The following is an 18,959-nucleotide window of genomic DNA, read 5'->3' as shown; positions in this document are numbered from 1 at the left end:
ATTTATTTAATTTATTTACATTTTATTTGCATGAAGCCATCACAATGGCTTTTGCAAATGTCAGAAATAATAGCACAACAGTAATTGCACTTACAAATATTTTATATTCTGTAACTGTAGCATCTTAAGCCTATTTTTTCCATGTATTACATTACCCCCCCCCCCCCCCCCCCCCCCCCATAAACCAAGGACCTCGCCATTGGTGGGGAGGCTTGCGTGCCTCAGCGATACAGATAGCCATACCGTAGGTGCAACCACAATGGAGGGGTATCTGTTGAGAGGCCAGACAAACGCGTGGTTCCTGAAGAGGGGCAGCAGCCTTTTCAGCAGTTGCAGGGGCAACTACTTGTAACACTAACCAAAACGGCCTTGTTGTGCTGGTACTAAGAATGGTTGAAAGCAAAGGGAAACTACAGCCGTAATTTTTCCTGAGAGCATGCAGCTTTACTGTATGGTTAATGGAGATGGCGTCCTCTTGGGTAAAATATTCCGGAGGTAAAATAGCCCCCCATTTGGATCTCCGGGTGGGGACTATTCAAGAGGACGTCGTTATCAGGAGAAAGAAAACTGGCGTTCTACGGATTGGAGCTTGGAATGTCAGATCCCTTAATAGGGGAGGTAGGTTAGAAAATTTAAAAAGGGAAATGGGTAGGTTAAAGTTAGATATAGTGGAAATTAGTGAAGTTCGGTGGCAGGAGGAACAAGACTTCTGGTCATGCGAATACAGGGTTATAAACACAAAGTCAAATAGGGGTAATGCAGGAGTAGGTTTAATAATGAATAAAAAAAATAGAAATGCGGGTAAGCTACTGCAAACAGCATAGTGAACGCATTATTCTGGCCAAGATAGACACGAAGCCCACGCCTACTAAAGTAGTACAAGTCTATATGCCAACTAGCTCTGCAGATGACAAAGAAATTGAAGACATGTATGATGAGATAAGAGAAATTACACTCCTGGAAATGGAAAAAAGAACACATTGACACCGGTGTGTCAGACCCACCATACTTGCTCCGGACACTGCGAGAGGGCTGTATAAGCAATGATCACACGCATGGCACAGCGGACACACCAGGAACCGCGGTGTTGGCCGTCGAATGGCGCTAGCTGCGCAGCTTTTGTGCACCGCCGCCGTCAGTGTCAGCCAGTTTGCCGCGGCATACGGAGCTCCATCGCAGTCTTTAACACTGGTAGCATGCCGCGACAGTGTGGACGTGAACCGTATGTGCAGTTGACGGACTTTGAGCGAGGGCGTATAGTGGGCATGCGGGAGGCCGTGTGGACATACTGCCGAATTGCTCAACACGTGGGGCGTGAGGTCTCCACAGTACATCGATGTTGTCGCCCGTGGTCGGTGGTAGGTGCACGTGCCCGTCGACCTGGGACCGGACCGCAGCGACGCACGGATGCATGCCAAGACCGTAGGATCCTACGCAGTGCCGTAGGGGACCGCACCGCCACTTCCCAGCAAATTAGGGACACTGTTGCTCCTGGGATATCGGCGAGGTCCATTCGCAACCGTCTCCATGAAGCTGGGCTACGGTCCCGCACACCGTTAGGCCGTCTTCCGCTCATGCCCCAACATCGTGCAGCCCGCCTCCAGTGGTGTCATGACAGGCATGAATGGAGGGACGAATGGAGACGTGTCGTCTTCAGCGATGAGAGTCGCTTCTGCCTTGGTGCCAATGATGGTCGTATGCGTGTATGGCGCCGTGCAGGTGAGCGCCACAATCAGAACTGCATACGACCGAGGCACACAGGGCCAACACCCGGCATCATGGTGTGGGGAGCGATCTCCTACAATGGCCGTACACCTCTGGTGATCGTCGAGGGGACACTGAATAGTGCACGGTACATCCAAACCGTCATCGAACCCATCGTTCTACCATTCCTAGACCAGCAAGGGAACTTGCTGTTCCAACAGGACAATGCACGTCCGCATGTATCCCGTGCCACCCAACGTGCTCTAGAAGGTGTAAGTCAACTACCCTGGCCAGCAAGATCTCCGGATCTGTCCCCCATTGAGCATGTTTGGGACTGGATGAAGCGTTGTCTCACGTGGTCTGCACGTCCAGCACGAATGCTGGTCCAACTGAGGCGCCAGGTGGAAACGGCATGGCAAGCCGTTCCACAGGACTACATCCAGCATCTCTACGATCGTCTCCATGGGAGAATAGCAGCCTGCATTGCTGCGAAAGGTGGATATATACTGTACTAGTGCCGACATTGTGCATGCTCTGTTGCCTGTGTCTATGTGCCTGTGGTTCTGTCAGTGTGATCATGTGATGTATCTGACCCCAGGAATGTGTCAATAAAGTTTCCCCTTCCTGGGACAATGAATTCACGGTGTTCTTATTTTAATTTCCAGGAGTGTATTCAGAAAGTGAAGGGAGACGAAAATTTAATAGTTATGGGCGACTGGGATTCGGTAGTAGGAAAAGGGAGAGAAGGAAACATAGTAGGTGAATATGGACTGAGGGTAAGAAATGAAAGAGGAAGCCTCCTGGTAGAATTTTGTGTAGAGCATAACTTAATCATACCTAACACTTGGTTCAAGAATAAAAAAAGAAGGTTGTATACATGGGAGAAGCCTGGAGATATAGACAGTTTTCAGATAGATTATAGAATGGTAAGACAGAGATTTGGGAATGAGGTTTTAAATTGTAAGACATTTCCAGTGGCAGATATGGACACACCACAATCTATTGGTTATGAACTATACATTAAAACTGAAGAAACAGCAAAAAGGTGGGAATTTAAGGAGATGGGACCTGGATAAACTGACTAAATCAGAGGTTGTACATAGTTTCGGGCAGAGCACAAGGTAACAAATGGCAGGAATGGGGGAAAGAAATACAGTAGAAGAAGATGGGTAGCTTTGAGAGATGAAGTAGTGAAGGCAGCAGAGGATCAAGTAGGTAAAAAGATGAGGGCTAGTAGAAATCCTTGGGTAACAGAAGAAATATTGAATTTAATTGATGAAAGGAGAAAATATAAAAATGCAGTAAATGAAGCAGGAAAAAAGGAATACAAACGTCTCAAAAATGAGATCGACAGGAAGTGCAAAATGGCTAAGCAGGGATGGCTAGAGGATAAATGTAAGGATGTAGAGGCTTATCGCACTAGGGGTACGATAGATACTGCCTACAGGAAAATTAAAGAGAACTTTGGAGAAAAGAGAACCACTTGTATGAATATCAAGAGCTCAGATGGAAACCCAATTCTCAGCAAAGATAGGAAAGCAGAAATATGGAAGGAGTATACTGAGGGTCTATATAAGGGCGATGTACTTGAGAACAATATTATGGAAATGGAAGAGGATGTAGATGAAAATGAAATGCGAGATATGATACTGTGTGAAGAGTTCGACAGAGCACTGAAAGACCTGAGTCGAAACGAGGCCCTGGGAGTAGACAACATGCCATTAGAACTACTGACGTCGTCGGGAGAGCCAGTCCTGACAAAACTCTACCATCTTGTGAGCAAGATGTATGACACAGGGGAAATACCCTCAGACTTCAAGAAGAAAATAATAATCCCAATCCCAAAGGAAGCAGGTGTTGCAGATGTGAAAATTACCGAACTATCAGTTTAATAAGTCATGGTTGCAAAATAATAATGGGAATTCCTTACAGATGAATGGAAAAACTAGTAGAAGCTGACCTTGGGGAAGATCAGTTTGGATTCCGTAGAAATATTGGAACACGTGAGGCAATACTGACCCTACGGCTTATCTTAGAAGCAAGATTAAGGAAAGGCAAACCTATGTTTCTAGCATTTGTAGACTTAGAGAAACTTTTGACAATGTTGACTGGAATACTCTATTTCAAATTCTGAAGGTGGCAGGGGTAAAAAACAGGGAGAGAAAGGCTATTTACAATTTGTATAGAAATCAAATGGCAGTTATGAGAGTCGAGGGACATGAAAGGGAAGCAGTGGTTGGGAAGGGAGTGAGACAGGGTTGTAGCCTCTCCCCGATGTTGTTCAATCTGTATATTGAGCAAGCAGTGAAGGAAACAAAAGAAAAATTGATAGTAGGTATTAAAATCCATGGAGAAGAAATAAAAATTTTAAGTTTCGCTGATGACATTGTAATTCTATCAGAGACAGCAAAGGATTTGGAAGAGCAGTTGAATGGAATGGACAGTGTCTTGAAAGGAGGATACAAGATGAATATCAACAAGAGCAAAACGAGGATATGAAATGTAGTTGAATTAAGTCTCGTGATGCTGAGGGAATTAGATTAGAAAATGAGACACTTAAAGTAGTAAAGGAGTTATGCTATTTGGGGAGCAAAATAACTAATGATGGTCGAAGTAGAGAGGATATAAAATGTAGACTGGCAATGGCAAGGCCAGTGTTTCTGAAGAAGAGAAACTTGTTAACATCGAGTATAGATTTAAGTGTCAGGAAGTCGTTTCTGAAAGTATTTGTATGGATTGTAGCCATGTATGGAAGTGAAACATGGACAATAAATTGTTTGGACAAGAAGAGAATAGAAGCTTTCAAAATGTGGCACTACAGAACAATGCTGAAAATTAGATGGGTAGATCACATAACTAATGAGGAGGTGTTGAATAGGATTGGGGAGAAGAGAAGTTTGTGGTACAACTTGACTAGAAGAAGGGATCAGTTGGTAGGACATGTTCTGAGGCATCAAGGGATTACCAATTTAGTATTGGAGGGCAGCGTGGAGGGTAAAAATCGTAGAGGGAGACCAAGAGATGAATACACCAAGCAGATTCAGAAGGATGTAGGTTGCAGTAGGTACTGGGAAATGAAGATACTTGCACAGGATATAGTAGCATGGAGAGCTGCATCAAACCAGTCTCAGGACTGATGACCATAGCAACAACAACAATTACATTACAACTAGTATGCTACTGGTTTATGAATATAAACACTTTTCTATCAGAAAAGATTTTAATTTTGTTTGAAAATCATTCCCTGTACACATTCTAAGAGAGTTTGGTGGTTTGTTGAAGCAAATCAAACCATGGATGTGTGGGCTTCTGTAATTTTTATTGTTGTACCTTTCTTGAAAGTTTAATAAGTTATGGCTGCAGTATACGGACCCAAGTTATTTACAAAATAACAGAAAACCTGTGCAGGTGCAAGGGGGGAAGGGGGAAAGATGATGCTGGACTGTTGCCCTGTGAGAAAGCAGGAGATGAGGAAAGCACATAATATCAGTGCCATAAAGGGAGCGGGGGAGTCGAGGGGATGATCTGCGTTCGATGACATGAAGAGAAGAGGTATGATAATGGTAAGCCTCACAGAGAAGTCAGTGGAGAGAGTTATGCTGGCCTTGTCTGCAGTAGGAGGTAAAGGTTAATGTTTGAAAATGGCATTGTGGGCAGTGTTTGGGCTGTCAAAGGAGTGGGGAGGGGTATGGAGAATGAAGAGTGTATCATTGCAGATCTGGATCAAAAGATCTTTAAGGATGAATGGGGAGACTCTGATGGCGATTGTTGCGACATACAGAGGTGCTCGTGAGAGATCAGTCATTGGAATGAGCACACAAGAATCACTTGTTCTGAGCAACAAGCTGGGGGATCACTTTATCACTTGGAGGGAAGGGGGTCAGAAGAGAATGCAAGAATCAGCGAGCTTTGGTCTAACAATGAGTTGCAACACTCACCTCGAGCAGATTCACTAGTGATCGGTCTTGCATCATGCTGTTTTCAATTGTCCAGTCTGGTTTTAACTTTTGCAATGATACAATTTGGGGCTTACCATTGAGGAGGACAACCAAGGTGCTGGTAGAGCACAACAGTACCTTGTTGGGCCCCAGATAAGAGTGCTGCAAAGCTGCGTGAACCTAGTCATCACAGAGTACGACACAGTCGTAGGTAGCTGTGAATGAAGACATGTGGAGCTATTTGAGCATGGGGAGGGGGCACACAAATGCACAAAATGTGTGAGCATATGCTCTTAACTAATGTGGGTAGGGTGGAGGGGGACGGAAGAGGATCAGAGCCCTCAACATACTCTGCAGGAAGGATCAAAGGTTCACCATACAGTGCCTTGACTACAGATGATTCAAAATTCTCTTTGAAGGTGGTACATATGCCCAAGAGGACGCACAGTAACACTTCTGCCCAGCCACTGATGTGACACAAGAGTGCCACTTTCAGAGTGTGATGCAAGTGTTTTATAAGTCCATTACTTTAGGGGTAGTAGGCAGTGGTACGAAGCTTGGAAATACCCCACAGATTACAGAACTTAGCAAAAAGAAGTGATTCAAATTGTCAATCCTGATTTGCAGTGACTAAAAGTGCACTGCCAAAGTGGGCCAGCCAGGTGTAAAGAAAAGTATGGGCTACTGAATCGGCTGATCTGTCTAGTCCAGTTGATTATAGAGAAAATGTATTTGAAACCTTCCAATGGAGGCAGGGGATCAACTAGGTCAAAATGGATGTGGCAAAAACATCCTTTTAAGATGTCAAAATGTCCAAGAAAAGGTAATGCCTGTTGACCAACCTTGCTATGTTGGCATACAATACATGTGCACACCCAGGTATGGCAGTCACTTTTCATGTCGAGCCAAACAAAGCACTCACTAAGACGGCACATGGTGGCTTTTATGCATGGATGGTTCACATTGTGAATGATGTTGAGGATTGTGCAATACAAGGCAGAAGGAACTAGGAGCTGTAGTGTACCAGTAGAACTGTCACACAACACTGGAGTAGCTGAGCCAAGTAGGAGTCAGGATTCCATTATAAATAATGTAGACAAGTGTTGTAACAGATTATGTACACCTGGATCTTGTTGCTGCAAGTGCGCCTGCTCATCCATTTCAAGAGGAGAAATAATGGAGTTAATTCTCAACATGTAGTTGCACCTGAAAATGTTTACCATGCCCATAAACCTGCAAATATATGGTAGGTTTCAGGTAGTGGTAGCTCAGAGATGAAGGCATAGAAGGCCCTCAGGAGTAACTTCATGATCAAGGAACATGATACCATTATGACGAAGTTGACTTTTATCTTGTTTACTTTTAACACCATTGTCTGCAAGGACATGTAACATTTGCAATAAGTGTTTCTTGTGTTTGTTATTGGAAGAGAAAGAGATAAGTGTGTCATCCAGATATGTACAGCAAAATGGCAGTAGGAAAAGTAGAGAATCAATAAATCGCTGTCAGGTTTGGGCAGCATTTTTCAGTCTGTAAGGTGTGAAACAATATTTGAGTAGGATGAGTGGTGTAATGTTGGTCATTTTCAGGGTGTCATCAGTTTGCATAGGGGTTTGATGGTAAACCTTGTGGCAGTGTCTGACTCTAAACCCATGTGCTCCAATCAGCTGTTGTTCAAAGTCTTAGATGTGTGGAAGGGAACAGTTATCAATTACTGTGTTCATTTTTAGTGTGCAGTAGCTTCTGATCAACCTGTAGGTACCATCTCTCTTAGAGACCTGGTGGACAGCTGAAGACCAGTTATTAGAAGAGCGGTGGTCTATACCCGTGTCTAACAGTTGCTGCACAGCGGCCTTAGCATGGTGCAGTTTGTTAGCTATCAGGTACCTTGCCTTCTAATGCACAGGAGGGTATTCTGTGGTCATTAACCTATGACAGGTACCATTTGAAATAGCCATGAGGTGAGAAGAAGGGGTGGGAACATAACACACAATGTTCATAAATGAAGGGTCACTGATCTGTCAAATCCATGGCTTGGAAGTGTGTTTTTTCATCAGCCAAAGTTGCAGCATCAGTACCAAAGCAGGAAGAGCATTGACTATGCAAATTATACATGTCAGGTTGTCAGATGCATCCATGACCAGTAGATGGAGCATATAGTTGCTGGCATCAAGACATCAATGTCATGACATTGAAGTAAGAGCTCGATGAGGGAGTTGGCAAGTTGAGCTGTCAGATGTGTACACTGTGATGACAGATGGACAAGCTTGTTATATCAAGATGTGGGGGCTGTAGTCAGTGGAATGAAGCAACCTGTTATGCATGTGCCAGAAATATGATGCAACAGCACAGCAGACTAGATGTCCAGTGAGAGGCAGAAGTGCTTAAGGAAGTCAGTCCCAAGAACAGGACTCTCGACATCTGCCACAAGGAACTTCCATGGGAACTGTCATATGGAGCAAGCTAAAGCTGTAGCATGGCTACACTGTGAACTTTGATATCTGAATTATTAGCTGTATGGAGGGTACCAGATACGGGCAGGATGCTCAATGGAGTGAGAGCTGGTGGGATAACACTTGCATCCGTGTTGATGCCAATCTGGAAGCATGTGTCAGTAAACCTGTCAAGCATGTAGAGGCATCCAGACATGAGATGAACATTGTATGATGACTGATTTTGGAGTAGGTAGAATGAGCAGTAGTGCGTGAAATACAGTGTGCTAGGAGCCGTTGAGAGTAGAAGGTGTAGAGTGGGAGTGGAGAGTGCAGCTGGTCTGCTGCTATGTGGTTGCACTGCTCAATCTCATTATGTACACAATCTTGCGTGGCCTACTCTGGATGAGCAAGGAGAAGGGGTAGCTGTATCCACAGCAGAACTGTCAATATAGGTAGCAGAATCTATTCTTGCAGAAGTGATGAGCTGGCAGTGACACTTGTTTGATATATGTAATCTGCATGTCAAAGTCTACATTCCAATGGTTCTGTAGACAAAGGTAAGAGCTGCAGCTAGATGTCATATGGAAGCTTGACTATCCAAACAGCCCACAAGGCAGCACCCTGCAGGTTGTTAGGATTGACAAAGGCATATAGGTGATTCCAGAGTTGAGAGGGCAACCTTTTGCTGATAGTTTACACATAAATTATGTGATAAAGTGCTTTCTACTGTGAGCGAGAAAGATGGTTGACGATGGTCTTCCTTGCATTCAGGCATCGGGGGCAGAGGGTGGGAGGAGGGGGCAGGCGGTGGGATCAAGCTGGTACCTCTGATAAGTTCCACATCAGCATGTCAGTGTACAGTGATGCATACAGAGAGTGCATCATCATTACTGATGCTGCTAAGGTCCAGAAAAGGGTCCACCAGGTTGAACCATGTGAGAGAGCTATCTTTGTTAGGGTGAGGCAGCTTAAGGAACAGGCCATGTGGAGTGGCCTAGGCAAGCACTGGAGTACAAAACTGTGTACTCGATGAAGGCAGTACACTCAAATGAATGAGGGTGGTATGCAAAAATGGAATGGTGCCTGACATCTCAGCAGCAGTGGGAGGGGCACACATTGTGGCATGTGCAGTAGACAAGGATGACATGGGCGTGAATGCAGATGGCAGGGGAGACATGAATGGCCTGGTAGGATTGGCCATGGCTGCCATACTGAGTAGATGGGGCGGCTCTGCCTGAAGAGCAAAAAAATGACACAACATTGGGAGAGGTAGATTCTTAAGTGCTGTGCAGTTAGTTGTGGGTTCAAGAAACTGAGATCCTGTTTGATGACCACTTACTCAAGCTGAGCATTCATTGTTCTACAGTGTCCAAAATAGCTGCCATCAGTGGATGGCAGAGGGGGGGGGGGGGGGGGGGGGGAGAGGTGACGGAACCCAACGCAGGGATATGAAGGTGGTATGGTATGTGAGGTTGTGAGTGCATAGTTAAAAGTGGTGTCCAACATATTTGTGGTGACACTCTGTACTGCACATGAATGACGAGGTTGGCACATGACATCTGATGTGTGATACGATGAGGAAGCACTGTATGGCAAAACATTTTTCACAACAAACAACAATGGTCATTGTGGAAAGGCAACATGACATGGGAATGCAGAATAATGGGTTACCAGTGTGCATACTCAATACTATACTATGGCCAGAAGTACCAGAGACATACTATTAAATAGTAAACACTTTGTTAACAGAGCATTTTTCCATATCAGATACAAAAATGACACAGAACATGGCTGAACAAGAGCATACTGAGAGTAAGTCAATGAAGTTGTTCCTCACAGAGGTGGTGGTTGACTTGTACTAACTTGACTGCCACCATGCATGTAAGACAATACTGACAATACAATTTATCATACAAGATATGTTAAATACAGTTAAATTTATGTTTATGGCTGATATACTTTCACTCATGATGTGCACAATTTCAGAGATTGCATGTCTGTACAGTTCACAGGTCTTCTTATACAGGCCTCCTGGGTCAGCCTCTGGGATGCTCTGAAGAGCCGCCAAGAAACAGTATTATTTAAGCAATCACAAACAAATGTTTGGCCTATAACCTGTATTACCATTGTTCAGTCAGTGTGTTCAGAGTTATACACAACCAGTACTTCATGGTGTCTTACATGTTTCTCTATAAAGTACTATGTTCCTTAAATTACATTTGTTCTTGCTATAACAAACTGGGTGACGAGTGAGGGTTTTATTTTCTCCACTTGTTAATGTCAGACCTAAGTCACCTTACAAACATTTCGATGAAAGAAATACTCCAGTTTATCACTGCTCAGCATGCATCTTTTACATAACAACAGCAGGCTCTTGTCATGAACAGTTGCGGAGGGGGGGAGGGATAAAATGTAATATATATTGGAAACTGATTAAAAATTGCTGCTTAAATTATTAAAAGGGAAATTTTGAAAGAATAATTGAAAGAAATTGGAACGTACACATATCTTGAGTGGACATTAACTGGCACTAATATCAACAGACCTTCGACATTCATACATATATTCAGCATTTAACTTTACGTACTTCTTTTTCTTGTTACCAGTATTGCGCATACAGCTTGGTATTACAATAATGGTTCTGGATCATCCCTTCCTCTGCTCACACAAATTATTCTTGTCTACTTTGATCCTCTTGATGTAGGATTCTCAATGCATTGCAGAATGATGAACAGATGGTTTTTAGATAAACTTCATCTCACAAATAATGTTTATAACACTTCTTTATTGTCTGATTTGAATATTCATTTTTGAACAATATTAATGTGGCAGAACTTTTCACATGTCTGCTCACTATCACTAATACAGACAAATGGGTGAATATAAAGAAATTAAAAAATTGAAGAGCATGAGAAAGCACTAGTAGATAGACACAATAAAAAACACACAAACACACACACAAATTTCAAGCTTTCGCAACCCAAGGTTGCTTCATCAGGAGTCATTACCCTCTCCCTTAAAATCCACATCTTTTTGTCTTTTCCTCTCCTTCCCTCTTTCCTGATGAAACAACCTTGGGTTGTTAAAGCTTGAAATTTGTTTGTGTGTTTTTATTGTGTCTATCTACCAGCACTTTCTCAATTGGTAAGTTACAGCATCTTTGTTTTTTATATATATCTTTCCCACGTGGAATTGCAGTCGCCACCAGAAAGATCGCAGGAGGCACACATCAGGATGGCGCATCACAGACAGTAGTTGCCACAAGTAAAGTCCCATCCACCAGAGGACACGCGAGATTATGGCCGTGCCCACTGCCAGAAGATCAACAACAACAACTCAGGCAGCACAGGCCGTGCCCAGTCAGTTCACATCGGGCATGCCTAGCAGACAGTTCCCGGTCTACACTATGTGAAGTGAGACGGAAACGTGAATCATGTTACTATACAATTGGTGATGAGTAGGGTTGTTCTTTCGCATGTTGTGTCGTTGTTCTGGTTTCGCAGCTTATCCATGGCATGGAGGATTTAGTGTGGGTTTTGGTTGAGCAGCAGACTGAGCTCATGGCAACCATGAAACAAGTGCTTCCGGCGTTGCTCTCCACGCAGTCTGCTCCAGCGCCGTTCCCTCCTCCCTTTCCTCCGTATGATGAGATGGTGGAGGATTGGGATGCATATGAACATCACCTGCAGCAGCATTTCCAGGCTTTTCTTGTTGCCCACGCGGAGGTATGTCGTGCTCTTTTCTTGTCTTGGATATCTCCCTCTCTGTATCACATTATGCGGCAGCTAGTGCCATTGCAGGAATCCTCGTCCTTGTCTTTTGACACATTGTGTTCATTGCTGTCTTCATATTATCGCTGCCACACGCATGATGTGGCGGCTAGGGTCGAGTTCTATCAATGCAAGAAACAGCCCCATCAGTCTTACTGGGCGTGGACCGCTACACTGCACGGTCTTAGTCGCAAGTGTCATATTGTCATGGAGCAATCACGGGGGTCGTATGCCCATGTGATGGTGTGCGAGGTCATTGTTCGTTCAGCCCGTGATAGGGAGGTCCGGCAATGGGCCCTGCAGTTGGAAGACCATTCCCTTGAGGAAGTCCTGTCCATTGCTCAATTGTATGAAGTCTCTCATGCTGCAGGTCAACAGTTGGAAGCGTGGTGTGATGTTGTCGCGGTTCAGGGTGGCACGGCCACATCCACTGCGTCCGGGGTGGATGATGTGTGAGGGGTACTGTTTACGCACGGCGCATAAACAGAGTTCCGGCCGCCGGCCCCTTTTACCATCCTGTGCCTCATGCTATATACATCATGATCGGTCGGAGTGCCCTCAGTGTTGGGCCATTTGTCACAAATGTAATAAAAAAGACACATTGCTAAAGTTTGCCACTCAGCCTCAAAAGAATTGAAGGAAGCAGGTACAGAGGACATGGACGTTGACATTCAGGAAGTTTTTAATCAGGCCAGGCTCCCAACGCATTGGCACACAAACTCTTTATTGAGGTGTCAGTTCGGTTGCACCGATTACAACTGCAAGTAGATATGGGTGTGGCAGTTTCCTTCTTGAATGCGCAAACTTACTCTGACCTGGGGTCACCTCTGTTGGCGCCAGTTTGCCGGCTTCTACGCGGTTATGGTAAACAGTTCATTCTCCTGCTGGGTCAATTCACTACCGACATTATTTATGAATCAGTCACTCGGCCTCTTACTTTTATTGTTGTCGGTGATGCGAGCTCCACTAACCTTTTTGGATTGGATGTCTTTCAAGATTTCAGTTTTTCTATCGCAGACACCATACAGTTGGTCTCCGAAGACGTTCCCTATCAATCATTGAAATCTTCGATCTCTGACTTTAAGGATATCTTTGACGAGGGCCTGGGGCGTGTTTCAGGCTTTGAAGCTCACTTAACATTGAAGGCGTTGGCGTGCCAGCGTTTCCTACGCACGAGGCAGATCCCCTTGGTTCTCCGCCCTCAGGTAAAAGTGGAGCTAGACCAGCTGACAGCCCTTGGGGTCATTCTTCGCATTTCTTCTAGTGAGTGGGCTTCACTCCTTGTTTTGTCAGGAAACCCTCTTTGTGGCGATTTCAAGGCCACCATTAATTCCCAATTGGTGTTGGACACCTATCCCTTGCCTCAATCTCATGAATTGTTCTCTGCCATGGCGGGAGGCCAATATTTTTTGAAAATCGATCTTTTGGAGGCTTATCATCAGATACCACTTGATGAGGACTCCAATCAGTTGGCAGTCATCAACACCCCGTTTGGCCTTTACCAATACCAGTGGTTGGCCTTCAGAATATCCAATGCCACGGCGATATTTCAGCATTATCTTGAGCACGTCACGTCGACAATCCCTCACTGTATTAATTACCTGGACGACATTATTGTCACAGGCCACAGCACGAAGGAACACTTGCATACCTTCAAACCCTCTTTCTCAAATTCAGGTCCGTGTGCCTGCGTTGCAACCTGCATAAGCCGAACTTCTTCCAACCGTCCATTGAGTATGTGGGTTACACCATCTCTCGGCATGGCGTCCAGCCACTAGGAAGTTTGGTCCAAGGTATCATTGACCTTCCGCTGCCCGCTTCGCTGAAGGAGTTACAAGCTTTTTTTAGGCAAGATTCCCTATTACTACTGGTTCATTCCCAGGGCTTCCACCATAGCCCTTTACCCTGTACTGCCTTCTGGGCAAAGGGAGTTTCTTGTGATTGGTCACCTGCATGTGAGCGAGCGTTCATGTTGTTGAAGGGCCTCCTCACGTCAGCGCCTTGTTTGGCTGCTTTTGACCCCCATAAGCCGTTGGTCCTGGCTACAGATGCTTCACAGTATGGGGTGGGGGTGGTCCTAGCCCATCACAATGCGGATGACTCCAAGCAGCCACTGGCATTTGTGTCTAAAACTCTTAGTCTTGCGCAGGCTCATTACCCAAAGGTGGAAAAAGAGGCTTTGGCCATTGTCTACGCTATTACCAAGTTTCACCCTTTCTTGTATGGTGCGAAATTTCAGTTAGTCATTGACCATAAGCCATTAATATCGTTATTTGGCCCTGCCTCTCAGATTCCGAATAGGGTGGCCCACAGACTGCAGTGCTGGGCCTTGTTCCTCCATTATGACATTCATTTTTTTCTCTACCAGATAGCATGCCAATGCCAATGCTCTTTCCCGTCTTCCGGTAGACCCTATAACACTTCAGCTCCTCAACACCTAATTAAAACATTGCATTAGGAGGTGTCTGCTTCATGCAAAAGGTCTTGAGTTCATATTGACGACAACAAGTAATTCTTCATTACAGACGTTTATTTACAAACAGAACTGACAGACTTCACAGACTCAACAACTGACTCTCAGAGCTAACCGCACTGCATATCTGAACTGGCAACTGACAACTCCTAGGTATACTAATATCCTTCCAAACAATCAGAGTCTTTGACAATGCTTTGTTCACAATACGATAGCAATTCACGACTTAAAACCAAATCAGACATTACAGAACTTTAGCACAGTTTAAAGCAAGTAAAAGGATCAGCACATATAAATTCTTACAAGCATAATTTCCAAATAGATTTTATAACATTTTTCTACCAACTTCTGGATAACCTTCACCAGATTTGTACCGATGTTTCCAGAAATTTCTTGACATTTGATTCTGGATATTTCTTGAGTGATTTAGAACAACTATTTATATGTAAAATGATTTAAATCGTGTTTCAAAACGTAAATAAATCTTTTTAGCAATAATATTTCTTGATACAAATCGTCTTTCGAAATTAGGTTATCAAACAGTTTTCACAAGTTTTCGTATTTTTGTGATCATAATATAGAATTTCTCCATAGAAAGTTCCAGAAGTGTGCATTAAACGTTCATTTACAGACTTTCTCTTTAGCTGGTGAGTTTTTAAAAGTATCTTGTCCATATTATACGAAATAATTTAGCTCAAAACTGATAATTTATACAATTAATCAGAGCTACAGCAAACAGTGAGTCTTTCTTTTACAAAATGAAATATAATTACAAAATTGAATGAAAATAGGTTACTAACACTAATATATATTTACATTAATTATATTCTTATTCTTTCTGTGCAAAATGTTCTAATATTGACACAGTACAATATTTAAACATCACCAAAGTTTCCCTTTACATTTTGCATATCTGTATCGACATCCCCTAAAAGTCTACAGTATCGAATACTTCAATATGTCCCAATATGTCCTGTAATGTTACAACCCGGATCCTAAGTTCGATCGGGAGGAGATTATGGGTTTTCATTCGGATGTCGTGTCCTGCCAAGCGGTTGATTTCTTCCCGATCACTAGTTCTAGAGTCACCAGGGAAACGGCAGCTGACCTGGCTCTCTGGCAAGAAGTTGACCTCGTTCAGCAGGGGTGGTTGTCCCGACATCCAGGCCGAGCCTTGGACCCCACCTCTCAGCCTTGGATGGAGTTCTCCTTCTGGCTACAGATGATACAGCGTTCTCTTCATGGCTGCCTGCAACCCAGGCATGGGAATGTGTTCACATAGATTCAGTGGACCCATTTCTCAATTGCTTTTGGCTCATTGTCCATTATGCTTATTCCCGATTCCCATATGTAGTTTGCTGCTCCTCAACCACTTCAGAAGTTGCAATCCAGGCACTAGCAAAAATCTTTTCTGTGGAAGATCTGCCAGTCACCCTGGTATCGGACAGTGGACCTGAGTTTATTTCGCAGACCTTCCAGGATTTTTGTAGGTGCCTTGGTATTCGGCACATTTGCTCTCCCCCCTTTCATCAACAATCGAATGGGGAATCTGAGCACATGGTGCAAACATTTAAGATGCATATGAAAAAGTATGTGCATGAATTTCCTGCAGAGGAGGCACTGACGTTTTTCTTTATGGCATACTGAACCATGCCAATGGGAGAATGCAGCCCCACAGAGCTCCTCTACGGGCACCAACCTAGGACTCTGCTGCACCTCCTCTGGCCTGGTCCTCGCCAGTCTTTGCAAAATTGGGTACCTGGCTTTCCACCGGGTATGTCGGTCTCGGCATGTTGATTTGGTTGCAATCCACATTGGATACTGGCAGTAGTCCTGCGCTGCAATGGCCGCTGGCTCTATACCTCGCAGGCGGGGGACCGGGAGGTACGTCGTCACCAAAATCAGCTACATCCACGTTTGGGCACCCACCCTCCGACCCCTCGGGTGCCAGCTTCCCCATTGCTGGCACCCGTGTTGTTTTCTCAGGGGATGCTACTGCCCCTCCCACCTGTGACTCCGCCATACTGCAATGGTTCTCAGCCTTGGTGGCCTAAAGCAGCTCCAGCACCGGCATCGCCATCGTTAGAGATGCCCAGGCGAGAGCCGGCCCCTCTCGCAGGCCCAGTTTCTCACGAGGCTGGTTCACCTGTGGTCGTCCCTTCCTCATCGTCCCCGCCACTGGGTCTTGTCACTTCTGAGGTGGACCGGGATCTGGAGTTCGATGGCTTGTCACCCGTTCTGTCCCGGGCTCTGGTGGTGGTCGACTCCAGCCTTCCCATGGATGTGGAGGTCATTACTGCTGCATGACGCTCGACCTTCCAATGCAGTGGATCACAGTGGCTTCATCCCCTGAAGGAGGAGTGCAGTAGCCACCAGAAAGATCACAGGAGGTGCACATCGGCACTGTGCGTCACAGACTGTAGTTGCTGTAAGTAAAGTCTCGTCCACCAAAGGGCATGCAAAATTTCGGCCGCACCCTCTGCCAGCAGAACAACAACAAATCAGGCAGCATGGGCCGTGTAAAGTCAGTTCACATTGGGCATGCCTAGCAGACAGAATCAGTCTACACTATACGAAGTGCGACGGGAACGTGAATCGTGTTACTACAGGAATGTTTCTCTCTCTCTCTCTCTCTCTCTCTCTATCTACACATATATATATATATATATATATATATATATATATATATATATATATATATATATATATATATATATATATATATATATTTTTTTTTTTTGCTTGTCCCAATCCCACAGTCTGTTTTCTGGGGAACATTGAGTAGAGCATCACTGTTCAGAAGTTGGTTAGGGGTGAATTTCCTGAAAAATGTCACTAGGCCTAAGTATGCCTTTAATTGTTTCTTGTTTTGAGAGATAGGGCATTTCCTAATGGGATCAAGTTTTTTAGTATCTGGGAGTATGCCTTCTGAAGAGATTATGTGTCCTAAGAATTTACCTTTTCTTGTCCAAAATTAGATTTCTTGAGATCTACTATCATTCCATATTCAGAAAAAATGGCTCAATACTTGTTGAATTAATCTTAAGTGTTCTACCCAAGTGGGTGTAGTGACTAAAAGATCGTCCACATATACTATTACCTTACTTAAAAGATCGGGCCCTAGAACTCTGTCCAGGTCAGAGATAAACAGACCTGCACTTATGTTCAATCCAAACAGCAATTCCTGAAATTAAAAGCTCCTGCCCCCATATAAGAATGTGGGCTTACTTTCAACTTTCTTCATGTATGTTTATTTGCCAGTATGAAGACAGGAGGTTGATTATAGTAAGAAATTTAGCATTATGGAATTTCATAAGCTGTTCCTCTAAATTGTCTGTACGTGTTTGGACTGGTGCAATTATCTTATTATTGTTACGTGGACAAGGACCAAGCACACCTTGCTATCTGGGTTACTCAAAGCCAGAAAAGGACTACAATAATGGGAAAATCATGGTTGTATTATGCACCATTCAAGCATTCTGTTAAATCTCTTTCCTTACTGCTTCTCTCTTTGTCCATGGTATAGGGTATCAGGTAGAACAAAAGGTTTCATGAGGATATACATCCATTTTGTACACAAAATCGTTAATGATACCTGGTCTTTTTTCAAATACACATATATAAGCAAGTATCAGTAAGTTCCACTTGCTATTCTTGAGACAAGCACTTTTATTCACTTACCTTTGATCTTATTGTGTCGACATTTACTTCTTCTGCTGCTGGCTGTTCATTTTTGTATGTGTTGAAAAACATAATTATGGGATTTACCAATTGAATTTCAGTGTCGTGAGTAGCTTCAGTTTTACATCTATTAGTACTTTTCCTGATTAGGTCTATTAAAATAATTGGTGAAGTGACACTGGTCCTTTCCTATATCAGTTTGTACTTGGTATGTACTAGATGTATCCGTATCAATTAAACAATCAACTATTAATTTCTTTACTATCAAAAAATTGCATCATACAGAAAACTGTCCTAATTGTATGGGACTCCTTTCGATTTCTGACCAATGGCAGTTGGTACCTGACAATTTTGCATTGGCAGGGTGGGTATATGCCCATGTTTCTTCAGTTCTTGAAAAAATCCCTGTGTCATCAAATGAGTCATAGCAACTGTGTCAAGCACAATGGATACATCAAGGTCAAATATGTTGGCTTTAATAGTAGCTTGAGCCTTGTGTCTGTCAAGTCTTTCAGCATATTCTCATTATTTTGATGAAGATCATCTTTTAAATCACTACCTTGATCATATCTGATAAAGCAAGTGTCGATCAAGCTCGTGCTCCTACACCCTTCTAAGGTCACAAAATGGGGGCTCACTCTGAGTGGTTCAAATTTTCCAGTGTTTTGATGGCTTCAGTCTCTGAGTTAAGTGCAACTTCCACTATATGGACTGTTGGTGTTTGATTATGCCAATTAGTATCCTGTGATGCCCTCAGCTGTAGATCTCTTTGTCTTTGCACATTGAACAGCTTGCATGCATTACTTTGCTGGCTGAATTCCACTGTCTGTCATTTACTTGGTTGTCTGATTATTGCTGGTAGCCTGTGTTTGTAAATATTGTACAGGCTGCCCATACACTACTTACCCATTGTAGTTGTTTTTGTTAAATTTTTGCTACTTTCTTTTATATCCATGTT

General features: G+C 43.8%; 1 pseudogene; it reads right to left on the bottom strand.

Annotated features, from left to right (window-relative positions):
- LOC126355308 (F-BAR domain only protein 2-like) overlaps positions 1 to 15,482 on the bottom strand; it is a 33,493-nt pseudogene extending 18,011 nt beyond the window's left edge.
- Positions 15,483 to 18,959: the final 3,477 nt, after the last annotated feature.

Source organism: Schistocerca gregaria, chromosome 3 (assembly GCF_023897955.1).
Source record: "Schistocerca gregaria isolate iqSchGreg1 chromosome 3, iqSchGreg1.2, whole genome shotgun sequence".
Classification (NCBI taxonomy): Eukaryota; Metazoa; Arthropoda; class Insecta; order Orthoptera; family Acrididae; genus Schistocerca; species Schistocerca gregaria.
This window is presented reverse-complemented; position numbering and strand designations above follow the sequence as displayed.